This window comes from Propithecus coquereli, unplaced genomic scaffold, assembly GCF_000956105.1.
Source record: "Propithecus coquereli isolate 6110/MARCELLA unplaced genomic scaffold, Pcoq_1.0 Scaffold274, whole genome shotgun sequence".
NCBI classification, from domain to species: Eukaryota; Metazoa; Chordata; class Mammalia; order Primates; family Indriidae; genus Propithecus; species Propithecus coquereli.
This window is the reverse complement of record NW_012148330.1, coordinates 1,404,416-1,416,279: the sequence shown is the minus strand read 5'-3', so window position 1 is coordinate 1,416,279 and position 11,864 is coordinate 1,404,416.

Sequence of the window (11,864 nt, the reverse complement as noted above, 5' to 3'; positions counted from 1 at the left end):
AGAAATGTAATCTCTGATAGATTCAATGATTTATGAAAGGTTAAGTAGCTGGTCTATAAGAAATATACAGAAACTAAGTCTCTTAATTCTGAATTCAAGAAACTTAATTGCTGTATTAAACTACAGGATTTTCTTTATTGTAATTAATATATTATGACAATAGTTGCAATATATAGGGAAAGAAGACTTTCAAGTAACATAAGAAGACAGAGAATAGAGTTTCTTAACCTTGGGAGTGTTGATATTTTTGTCTAGGTAACTGTTTATTGTAGAGGGGCTCTCTTGTGAACTGTGGGATTTTTAGCAAGATTCCTCACCAGAAACACCCTTCCCCCATGTCTTGACAAGGAAAAATGTCTCCAGACATTGTCAAATGTCTCCTGTGTGGCAAAATCCCCCCCAGTTGAGAATCACTCGTATAGAAGGAAAAAGTTTGTAAAATAGTGGATGAAGAAGACAAGAAAAAGAAGGGGTAATACCCAGTAACATCCATTTTCTTTGACAATTTAAACAGCGATGGAAATTCAGGATATATATCTTTAGAGTTTCAAATAGCATAGTGATTTGTCCTGTATATTTTTAGACTATGATAATAACATTTTTATATAGTATCTTTTTACCATATGTGTTTTTATCACTGAGTGAAATAATGGCATATTATGGATGCTTAAGGTATGCCTATAATTAAATATTTTTAAATGTTTATTATATAATACATTTGTACAAATAGATCACAATTTGTATAAACATGCTACAAGAGATTTTTGAGCTTTACAATTATAATTTCCATCAATTCCAACATTTTGAGGGATGAGTTCCAGGTTTTGGCTATGCTGTGTTAATATCAATTCACATCTGAGACTTTGTAAACCAGAAGTCATCAAAAAAGTGAAGTGTAAGAAGAACTCAGCATACCATATATTTAAAAGTAAGTGGGCTGTCCTTCCCAATGGTAAAATTAAATCAAGTCTTAATTCAGCAGAAATTTAAATTAGCAGAATTAGATCTTAAATAAGTAATTTTGAGCTCTGGAAAGCTTACTTAAAACAAAAATTGCTCATATATCCTGGATATAAATTTGATTAAGTGCAGATTTTTCAAATATTGCTGAATTTTTCTTACTAGGGATTATGAAACTATTGGATAAGAACAAAACAGGTAATATATGTCTTCCAATTGTCATAACTATCCATACTAAAGCAAATCAAACCGTTGGTCTACTATTGCATATGCGGTAGTCTTTCAGGTAAAATCCCCTTAGTATGGACAGAGACAGCCTGAGAAAGTGTGGAAAGTGTTGACCAGTTGCAGAAGCACAACATGAAATTGTGCCACTGTGATAGTCCAAAAGTCAGGCGAGATATTTTTGAGTATACAATACAGTTACTGTTTTCTCTCCCCGTTTTCATACTTTCTCTTATTTCCTATTTCTTATTCTTATACAGCTCCACGTGGCTTGTCCCTCAAAACCCCCGAGATACTGACTTCTTACTATATGTAGTACTTGAGAGATTCACCTGATGACCCCCATTCTCAGGTTGCCATCCAAGTACCCAAGGTCAGTACATAGGTTGTGATAGGGTAAAGTTCACCATGAGCACACAAAAAATTGCCACTTGAGAACAAAAGATATATACAGTCGTCCTTCAGCATCCATGGGAGATTGGTTCTCTCAGGGATGCCAAAACGTGCAGATGCTCAAGTCACTGATATAACAATGGTGTAATATTTGCATATAGCCTACGCATGTCCTCTCATATGCTTTACATCATCTCTAGGTTACTTATAATGCCCAATACAGTGTAAATGCTATGTAATATTAGTAGTTGTTATACCATATTGTTTAGGGAAAATGACAAGAAAGTGCCTGGTGGCACAAAATCCAAAATGCCCTGTTGCACCGTCTCCAGGTGTAACCTCAAGCTGCCAGTCACTGTGGCGGGGCGGAGCTGTTTTCTGGCTGTGTAGGTTTTGGCTATGCTGTGTTTGAGATCTAGCTGTTTTTCATACAGACTTTCAGCCAATCTTTCTTACTATTACACCTACTATGTTTCCTTACATTGGGAGGTAACAGTTGCCGCCATTCCTGAGTCGTTTATGGATTCTTTGGTATGAATTGGACTTTTTTGGCATCTGTACTTGCAACTTTAAGATTATTCCTCTGGTATGATAAGTCCTTTACTACTGCTCCATCTGCTTTCTAGCCTGACAAATTTTGTTACTCTTTTCGATTCTGGTTTTTATGATCTTGTGGGTGTATGTTTTTATTTCATATAATGATCATCTTCCTGGTTTTTCATGAAGGAATACAGATAAACATATGTTCCTGCTACCATAGCTGGAATTCTCTGAGTATTTCCTCAGAGTCAAAAATTTGGAAGTTAACTGAAAAGTTTATTTCAAGTTAATATGACTTGCAACTTTGATAGAAGTTTATACTTATGTGTGCTTAGAGTATTATTTTACTTTAGAAAATGTAGAAATTTATAAAAATTAAAAAGATTGTGATTTACTATATTAGCTGTTGGATATGGTATTCTCTATGTTAATTTATATGAGCTGTTATACTTATCTGGATCTGGTAGGTAGTCAATAGTGTTAATAGTAGTGTTAATACAAACTCAGGATAAACATATATATATAAATAAAAATATTATTGTAACTGAAATAATATTGTATACATAATTTGCATAATATAGTATACATTAGACTATATACAAAATTTTAAATTTGGGGTGACATTCACCTTCCCAACAGGTACATCTCATGTTTTGCGGATAAATGTACTGAGGATTAAAGTACAAATATTGAGTTGCTATATTTATAAATGTGGAGGCTACCATAGGCATTTGAATTCAAAGTATTTAAAAATTAGCAGCACAGTTGATTTGTCCTCTTTTCATGGTTTCTAGGTTATTTGTAGCGCATGATTCAGTTATAGGAGTGTGGTATGGAAAACACAAAAATTTAAAAAAAGATAAACACTAAGATGGCATCATAGCATCTGTGGCACCTCTTATCTCCTCTCCCCTCCAAAAAAGCTGACGTCCTGAAATGTTAGTATAGAGCATATCACAATTAGATAGGAAAATAAAATTGTGTTGCAACTACCTGTTTTTAGCACATTATGATTAGTCATTTTCGGAGGGTGGGAAGTAAGCAGGAGAAAGTGACAAGGGGAGAGTAAGTATTTAAGAACTTATGAATGATTTTTTACCAAACAAAATATACTACACATACACAAAAGCTTTCATAGATATGCAAGTGGATCCATGGGAAGAAGACTTCAGGAGAAATATTTCAGTTCTGTAGTGAGAAATATAATTTTCAAAAAAAAATTTTAGCTGAGTTTGGCCTATGTTCAGCAATGAGAAAAAGATGTTAATTTCTTTGGAAAAAATATGACTGTAGATTAACACAGAAAGTAACGTAAAAGTTTGAGCAGAGTTATTTACTGTTTATTTGTACAACTACAGCTATTAAAATGGTATAATTATCTCAATGTATTTTTGTTACTGGTGATAAAACTTTGAATTTTAAAGTATGTTATTATTTTCATCAATATTAGTGTTTGGATTATTTAAGAAATTCATTCAACTATTCCTAGAGAAGCTCAGTTTAAACCATTATATACAGCTATTATTTTCCACTAGAAAGGAATTGTACTTTAAAGTTCAGATAGCAAACTGAGCGTCTTAATGAGGTATGTATTTCCAGTGGTCCAACTTCCTTCAAAGAAAGAATAATCCTATGCTTTTAGCAAAAGATTAATATTAGACATCCTTAAACTCTTCTCTTTTAAAAACATCTGACACCAATGTATTTTAATAGACTTTAAGATAATTTCCTGTCTTTTCTTTCAAATGACTCCATATAAAATTCATCTAGGTTAATGTGAATGTTGAATATATGAAAAAGCACAATTAAGACAAAATAAAAAGCATATATACTTTTATAATTATTTTCCTAACATTACCTCTTCTTACAATTCCATTTCCTAGGATAAAGATGAGTTATTTTCAAAGTGAGATTTATTTAATTATCTTATTCCTGCAAGACCCATCCTTCAGAAAGGACTTGCTTACTGTTTGGTGGTTTGAGTTTCACTTAAAATTGTTTTAACATGTATCTTTAATTTAATAATATCTAAAAATTTGTGGCATAAATTATAAAATTCTAAAATAAAATTTTAAGTTATTGCAGCAGATGGAAAATTTGAATCCTAAGCTTAATTTCGTTCTTTTTTTAGAGTTCTGTTTTTTCTTTGAAGTATCTCAGTATGCTGTTGCCCAAATGAACTTTCTACAGGTGACAAGTTTGACAGTTAGCAGACTGTGATTCTTCAGAGGGTCCTTAATGCTGGCCCTTCATTTCATCTTGGAATTAAATAATGTTTTGCAATAAAGTAGAAAGTAAAACTTTTCTCCCTCATTTTCAACCTGGCACTGAGACAAATGGCCCATGGCTCTAATGTCTTGCCGTGGTCTAAAGAGGATTGTTATGGTTCACTTTATGTGTTAATTTGATTGGGGCCACTGGCTGCCTAGACATTTGGTTAAGCATTATTCTGGGTGTGTCTTCAAGGGTGTATCTGGATGAAATTAACATTATAATCAGTAGATTGAGCAAGGCAGATTGCCCTCCCTAATGTGAGCAAGCCTCATCTGATCAGTGGAAGGCCTGAATGAAGAAAAAAGCTTATTCTTCCACAAGTAAAATGGAATTCCTCCTACCCTACTGCCTTGAACTGGTACATCATCATTTCCCTGCCTTTGTACTCACACTGAAACATAAGTTCTTCCTTATTCCTGAGCCTGTCAGCCTTCAGACTGAAACCACACCGTTAGCTCTCCTGGTACTCAGAACTTAGAACTTAGAGTAGAACTACAACATTGGCTCTTCTGCGTTGATTGGAAAGGAATGGGATCCTGAAAGTTGGAATGGGAACATGTGGGAAGTTTTGATGAAATTGGGGACATTGAGCCCTCAAACTCTTATGCGTCTTCTTCACCAGTGGAAGAAGCCTCTTCACCTCTGGTGGAAGCCAGCTTCCCACTTCCAGTGGAAGTGACCTCTCAACCATATCAGAGGGGATTAACCCTTTTTAGGCTGAGGAAACTATAATGGCCCACCTTGAGGCAGTGGCCATGCAAGCCACTGATTCTACTCTGGATCCACCGCTGCTATCCTTCTTTGCTTCTAGTCCTCTAACTAGTCTTAAATTCCTGCAGGGTCCTAAAGATAAGGTTCAAATTTTGACTCATGAGGAGATTTTCTATAAACCAAAAAAACTCTTGATTTTTCTAATTTAGGCAGACAGAAATCCAGGAAACATGTATAGAAATGGATATTAAAGGTGTGGGATAGCAGTGGAAGGAACACAAATTTGTATCAGACTGAATTTATTAATATGAACTCACTTAGCGGAGATTCTGCATTTAGTTTCAGCTCAGGAAGTTAGAAAGTGTTCTATCTGTGTGGTTGGTTGGCTGAAACATGAACCAAAATTTGGCCTACAGTGAGCAAATTGGAAATGCCTAAACTGCCTTAGCTTAATGTAGAGGAAGGGATTCAAAGGTTTAGGAGATTGCAACATTCAAGTGCATCTGTCATTTAAGACCTACTCACCTACTCTGGAAGGGTTCAGGAGACATACCTTCCACCATGATTGAGGAATAGATTTCTGAGGGGAGCCCCGGCATCCTCAAAGTGCTTTGTGATTATTTTTCTTTGTAAGCTGGACCTCTCGGTGGGCACTGAAGTCACTGAATGGGGAAACTTAAATGCAAGGGAGTAATTGCATCCCAAAATGGCAGAGACCATATATATGGTGGCACTCAATCACCAAATGTAATGTGGGTGCAGATACCATGATGGATAACACAGTCAAAGCAGTAATCAGACTAGTCTGACTTGCGCAGACCTCTGGCATTGGCTAGTTCATCATGATATTCTTAGAAGTATGATAGGAAGCCTATTAAATTCTTACTTCATCTAGTTATAACCTATGACTTTAAAATCAGAAAAGTTCTAGGTTAAATGAACAAAAGTCTAACATGAATCATAAAAAATGGAGACACTCAGCCCCTCAAACAACCCCTAGACTTGAGGCAGTTTATAGACCTAGAACCCATTGAATGGAGGGGAGACTAGGTCCCTTGAAGAAAGACTCCAGAAGGCTGCCCAAAATGTATAAACTGTTAATTTTTTTCTCAGCCTTCCCCAAAAGGACTTAAGAACTTTAGCAGGGGGAAAGGAAATGAGAACTTTCAGGGAATACCGCAAACTGGTTGTGAACTAACACTAATTCTGGGAGACTTAAAACATCACTGTAGCCCACCACTCAGAGTGGGAGCTTATAGAGATTAAGCGCTCAATGGAGTTTTAGCTCAGATCCACCTCCTAGTGGGAATGGCAGGTCCTTGAACTCATCCTGTGATTATTTCTCCTGTTACAGAATGCATAATTGGAATAGACATACTCAGGAGCTGGCAGAATCCCCACATTGGTTCCCTGACCTGCAATGCAAGGACAATTATGGTATGAAAGGCAAATTTAAGGCCACTAGAACTGCCTGTACCTAGGAAGACAGCAAACCAAAAGCAATACCACATCCCTAGAGGAATTACAGAGATTACTGCCACTATCAGGGACTTGAAAGGTACAGGGAGAGTGATGCCTATCAGATTCTCATTCGATTCATCTACTTGGCCTGTGCAGAAGACAGATGGACCTTGGAAACTGACAACAGGATGTCAGAAGCATAACCAGGTGATGACTTCAGTTGCAGCTGTTGTGCCAGATGTCTTTTCATTGCTTCAGCAAATTAACATGTTTCCTGATACCTGATATGCAGCTATTGATCTGGCCATATTTTTTTCTCTATATCTGTCAATCAGGACCACCAAAAGTAGTTCACTTTTAGTTGACAATGCCAGCAATCAATATACCTTCACTGTCCTATCTCAGGGGTATATCAGCCCTCCAGAGGACTATGTCATAATTTAACTTGCAGAAATCTTGATCATCTTTGCCTTCTGCAAGATATCAAACTGGTCTATTACATATGATATTATGCCAATTGGACTTACCTTATAATTTGATGATGTAGGCCAACATTAATTTTCAGGATTTTTTTTTTTATTCCTGAACTGATTTTTGCATTTTCTTTTGTGAACAAAGCCTCTATTTTGTACAAATTATATATGTGTGTGTGTGTGTGTATATATATATATATATAGTTCATGTATAAACACAGAATGTCAATAATCCAAACATAATAGACAATAAATATTTTTTGAATTAGTGAAGGAATGAGTAAAGGTTCTTTTGACTTTGAGGAAGAGAGACTTGTGTGGGACACTATAAGAAGCATAGGTGTATTTTACAGATACACTCTGGGATGAAACTTAGACTGTAATTAAAACTCTGTTAGAAACCATACGAAGAAAGAAAAGGATTAGTCTCGCTCTCCTGATCTACTTGGTACTCATCTAGGTCATGACTCACTAACCCCCACTATATTCTAGAGTCCATAGTGTGGAGGGAATTTCTTCTTGACCTAGGTAACTATGCCCATGACTCCTGGGTGATGCCTGTAACACTGTTTTGGACAGGCTGCTTTTAGGCTAGATGACATGTAATCTCCCTCCTACCCAACATACACAAATAGACCCCAAAGTTGCTTCCTTGAGGAGAAGACTATGGATGGCAAGGAAAGGTATAAACAAAGGGAAAGGAAGAGGAAAAATAGGAGGGTACAGGGGAGGGGGAGGAGGGGGGATGAGGGAGAAGGGGAGAGTGAGAGGGAAGATGGGAAGTGGGGTGTGTGGAGTTATGCCGGTTACTGGCATGTATGATACAATCTTCTTCGGCACACAAGGCCATCTTTCATGCTCTCTAGTTCCTATGTACATTATTTCCAGAAATCATGCATTAGGCCTGTGGTCTCCAAATCCCTAGGCCATGGACTGGTATCGTTCCATGGCCTGTTAGGAACCAGGGTGCATAGCAGGAAGTGAGTGGGGGGCAAGCAAATGAGCAAGGGAAGCTTTAGCTGTATTTACAGCTGCTCCCCATTGCTTGCATCATTGCCTGAGCTCTGCCTCCTGTCAGATCAGCAGCGGCGTTAGATTCTTACAGGAGTACAAACCCTGCTGTAAACTGCACATGCGAGGGATCTAGGTTGAGCACTCCTTGTGAGAATCTAATGCCTGATGATCTGAGGTGGAGCTCAGGTGGTGATGCTCGTACTGGGGAGAGGCTACAAATACAGATTATCATTAGCAAAGAAGTTTGACTGCACAATAAATGTAATGCACTTGAATCACTTGAAACTATCCCCCTCTCCACAGCCCAGTCCATGGAAAAATTTTCTTCCGTGAAACTGGTCCCTGGTGCCAAAGAAGTTCGGGACTGCTGCATTAGGCAATTCAATTAGGAACCAGCTTCTTATGGGCATGTCATTACTTCCTTATGTAGAAGGTTTGACTGTTCACCAATATCCCCTGCCCCACTCTACCTAGTTTAATTTGGTCATGGTCATGTTGTATGTTTTGGCCAGCACAGTATGAGATATAATGTGTCACTGGTGCATATGCAATATGAGCAAGAAATATAACTTTGTGTCATGACCCACTGTGATTTCAAGACCTGCATATATTGCTAAAATATATGCAGCCTGTTCTACTCTGACTGACACTGCAGTATTGATACATTTTCTAGATCTTCTATGTGATTCAACATCTTCAAGTCAATAGAAAATCAAATAAATTGTCTCTTTATGATGTCACCTAAGGAAAAGAATTGTTTATATGTAATATATGCATGTCACATGTTTACATGTTGTATAATAAATGAAGCAGTTTTGATGCTTGGTCATTTTTAGATGTAGTGTGGGATGTTAGACAATGAGACAGATAATTGTCGTAAACGATGTGCAAACTGGTGTTTCCAAATGGGAAAGGATTACATCCAACTGGAGAATTAAATAAAAGCAGTCAAAGAGGAGCTATCATTTGAGATGAGTCTTGAAGGACAGCTAAAATTTTCAAATGTTAGAAATCATAAATGAAACATAGAACGTTTCAGGTGATGGTAAGGAGAGAACACATTTTAGAAGTGGGAGAGGAGGGTTCACCTCAGGTGGAGGGTCAGTAATGCAATCTGACTCAAGCACAGTACATGCAGTCTTGAAAATAAAATTGGTTGTATAATCCAGGGCCATAGGCTAAACAACAATAGATGTCAGGACAGGAAGAGAATGTTTAATTAAGTGGGCTGGGAAGACATTAACAATGTTTGACAAAAAGAGAATTAATTTTATGATTGGACCTATACCTAAAAAATATTATCTGGCTTAAATTTTAAAAGTGGTGAGAAAAGTAAATGTGTTTATAAAGTCAATAATAAAATGGAGAGGCATAAAAACTGACCTGCAGCAGAAATAGGATAGGAAAGAGTAGACTGAATATAAATAATAATGTACAGGTAGAACCTGCATGATTCAATATCTGTAAAACTAAGCTGAGAAAGAGATGGGGACAAAGAGAAAGAAATTAATAGTTCAGGACAACTCTAAAATAGCTCAAGACAACTCAGCTGCAGATGACTATTAAAAAATGCTTTCCTTGATGGATGTGTATATGGTAAGTTTGTTTTAGGCCACCTTATATTTTAATGGTTAGTGGTATATTCAGGGAAAAATGTCAAACAGTCTATTGAAAATGGAAAGAAGAGAATCTAGAGCCTATAGAGCATATATAGATATAGAATCTGCATAGAATAATATTTGAATATATGAAAGTAAATGAGATTCCCATGGAACAGAGTATTAAGAAAGTACAAATATGGTGTAAAATCAGCACCAGCACTTCCTTTAAAGAAAGCAGAAAAAAAGGAGGCAGTCATTGAAAGAGTCCAGGCAAAGGACAATGATAAAGAAAAGCTAAGAAAGAGTTTTCAAAGTCAAGAGGGAGATTATCAACGTGAATTGCCACCTAGAGGTCCAGATACCTAAGGCCAATCAGGAGGGATTTTTCTCCAGAATTGCAGAAACACTCAAGAGATCAATTTCAGCAAACTAATGATGGCACAAGCTGGGGTGCACAGGTTATGGTGTGTGAGTGGGTGACAAGTTGTTCAAGGACATAGACTCTTCTCCCCAGAAGTATTTCAGTGAAAGAAATGGGGACCAATTGGAAATAATTTGAGGTATTGGAGGATTAAGGTCAGACTAAAAATGGCTTGTGCATATTTTTACTTTGAGGATTAGAAAGCAGCAGAGCAACAGAAACAAAATCATAGTTGACGCATGACACTGGAGGTAGTGGGGGAGGATAGAATCAAGAAGGTCGCACATGCTGGTTTAGGGAAGTAGAGGAAAGATTATTTCAGAGAAAACAATAAAAGAAGGTAAAGGATAAAACAATTCGAAGCTCTTTGGAGTAAGAAGTAGTGAAGTTATAGGAGCTCATGTAAGATTTTCTTCTTGTTCAGTGAATAGAAGGCAGCTTCACTGCTGAGTGTAAGGAGGACATGCAGGAAATCTGAGTTTGGAGGACAGTGGAAATGAAATAGAATCCTGATCAGCTCTGAGAGCTTAGTGAAATTTTCTGTGGCTGCAAATAATGTGTAATTTTCCCAAATGCAGCTTAAATATACCAGAGCATTAGTAGACAATGTACATAGTTCAGAGTGTGTTAAAAAAAAAAAAAGGAGTATGAGCTTTGAAGTTAGATTTGATATCAATATTTGATGCTTCAATTGAATTTACTATCAGTGGGCACTTGGACAATTTGAATGTTCATACTGAGCTTGTTTCCTGATCTGTAACCTGGGGATAATACTACTACCCTCGTGTGGTTGTCTTGTTACTGCCAAGGTAATGTACATAACGAGCATAACAACCATAGTTTACCTATTCTAATTTTAGCTAATCTAATACTTAATCATCTTCAAATGTTGACTGTGTCTTATCATAATTCAAAAGCAATGAATCTCTCACTGTATGTGAATGCATTAGTGTGTAAGGTAGTTGATATCAAGAATAATTTGTGGAATGTAACACTTTCCTGGTGCAGTTAAGACATGCCACATTAATTATTGCTAATTGTGACTAATAGGCAATGTTGGACCATAAATATTAAGTCCTTCTGAACAACTTCTTGCCAGTTTGATTGGGTACTATGGGCTTAGATGATGATTAATAAAATGAGGCTTATGTTGGGCAGGAAACCAAATCTGGAGGTATGTTCCCTTTAGCTTAGGAATCAACAATCTATGGCTTCCCGGTCCAATCTGGCCAGCCACCCCTTTTTGTAGATAAAGTTTCACTAGAACAGAGCCACATTCATTCATTAAAATATTGGCAAACATGGCTGGTTTCATGTCATAATGACAGAGTGGAGTGGTTGCAACAGAGATCATGTAGCTTGCAAACCCTAAAATATTTTATATTTGGCTCTCTACAGAAAAGTTGGCTGACCCCTGTTTAGCTAATAAACTAACTTTACTATTAAAATAGTATGTAAATGCCATAGGTCACCATTACAATAGTTAATATTTTTGATTCATGAAGAATCTTTACCATTTTGTAGTGTGGTATATAATTACATGGATTAGATTGTTCATTTATCTGGTAGTTGACTGAGAGTAACTATTACATGTCCTTTGTATACTTTTTATCAAAGAAATAACAACAAATATGATTTTAAAAATTTTAATATTGTTCCTATTTACTTTTTACTTATCATATTCAAAGAATAAAATGTTAAACAGTATATACAGAAATTTTAGAACTACCATGAGACTAACAAAATAGATGAGTTAAAAATGCAATTAATATATATTACTAAGATAAAACA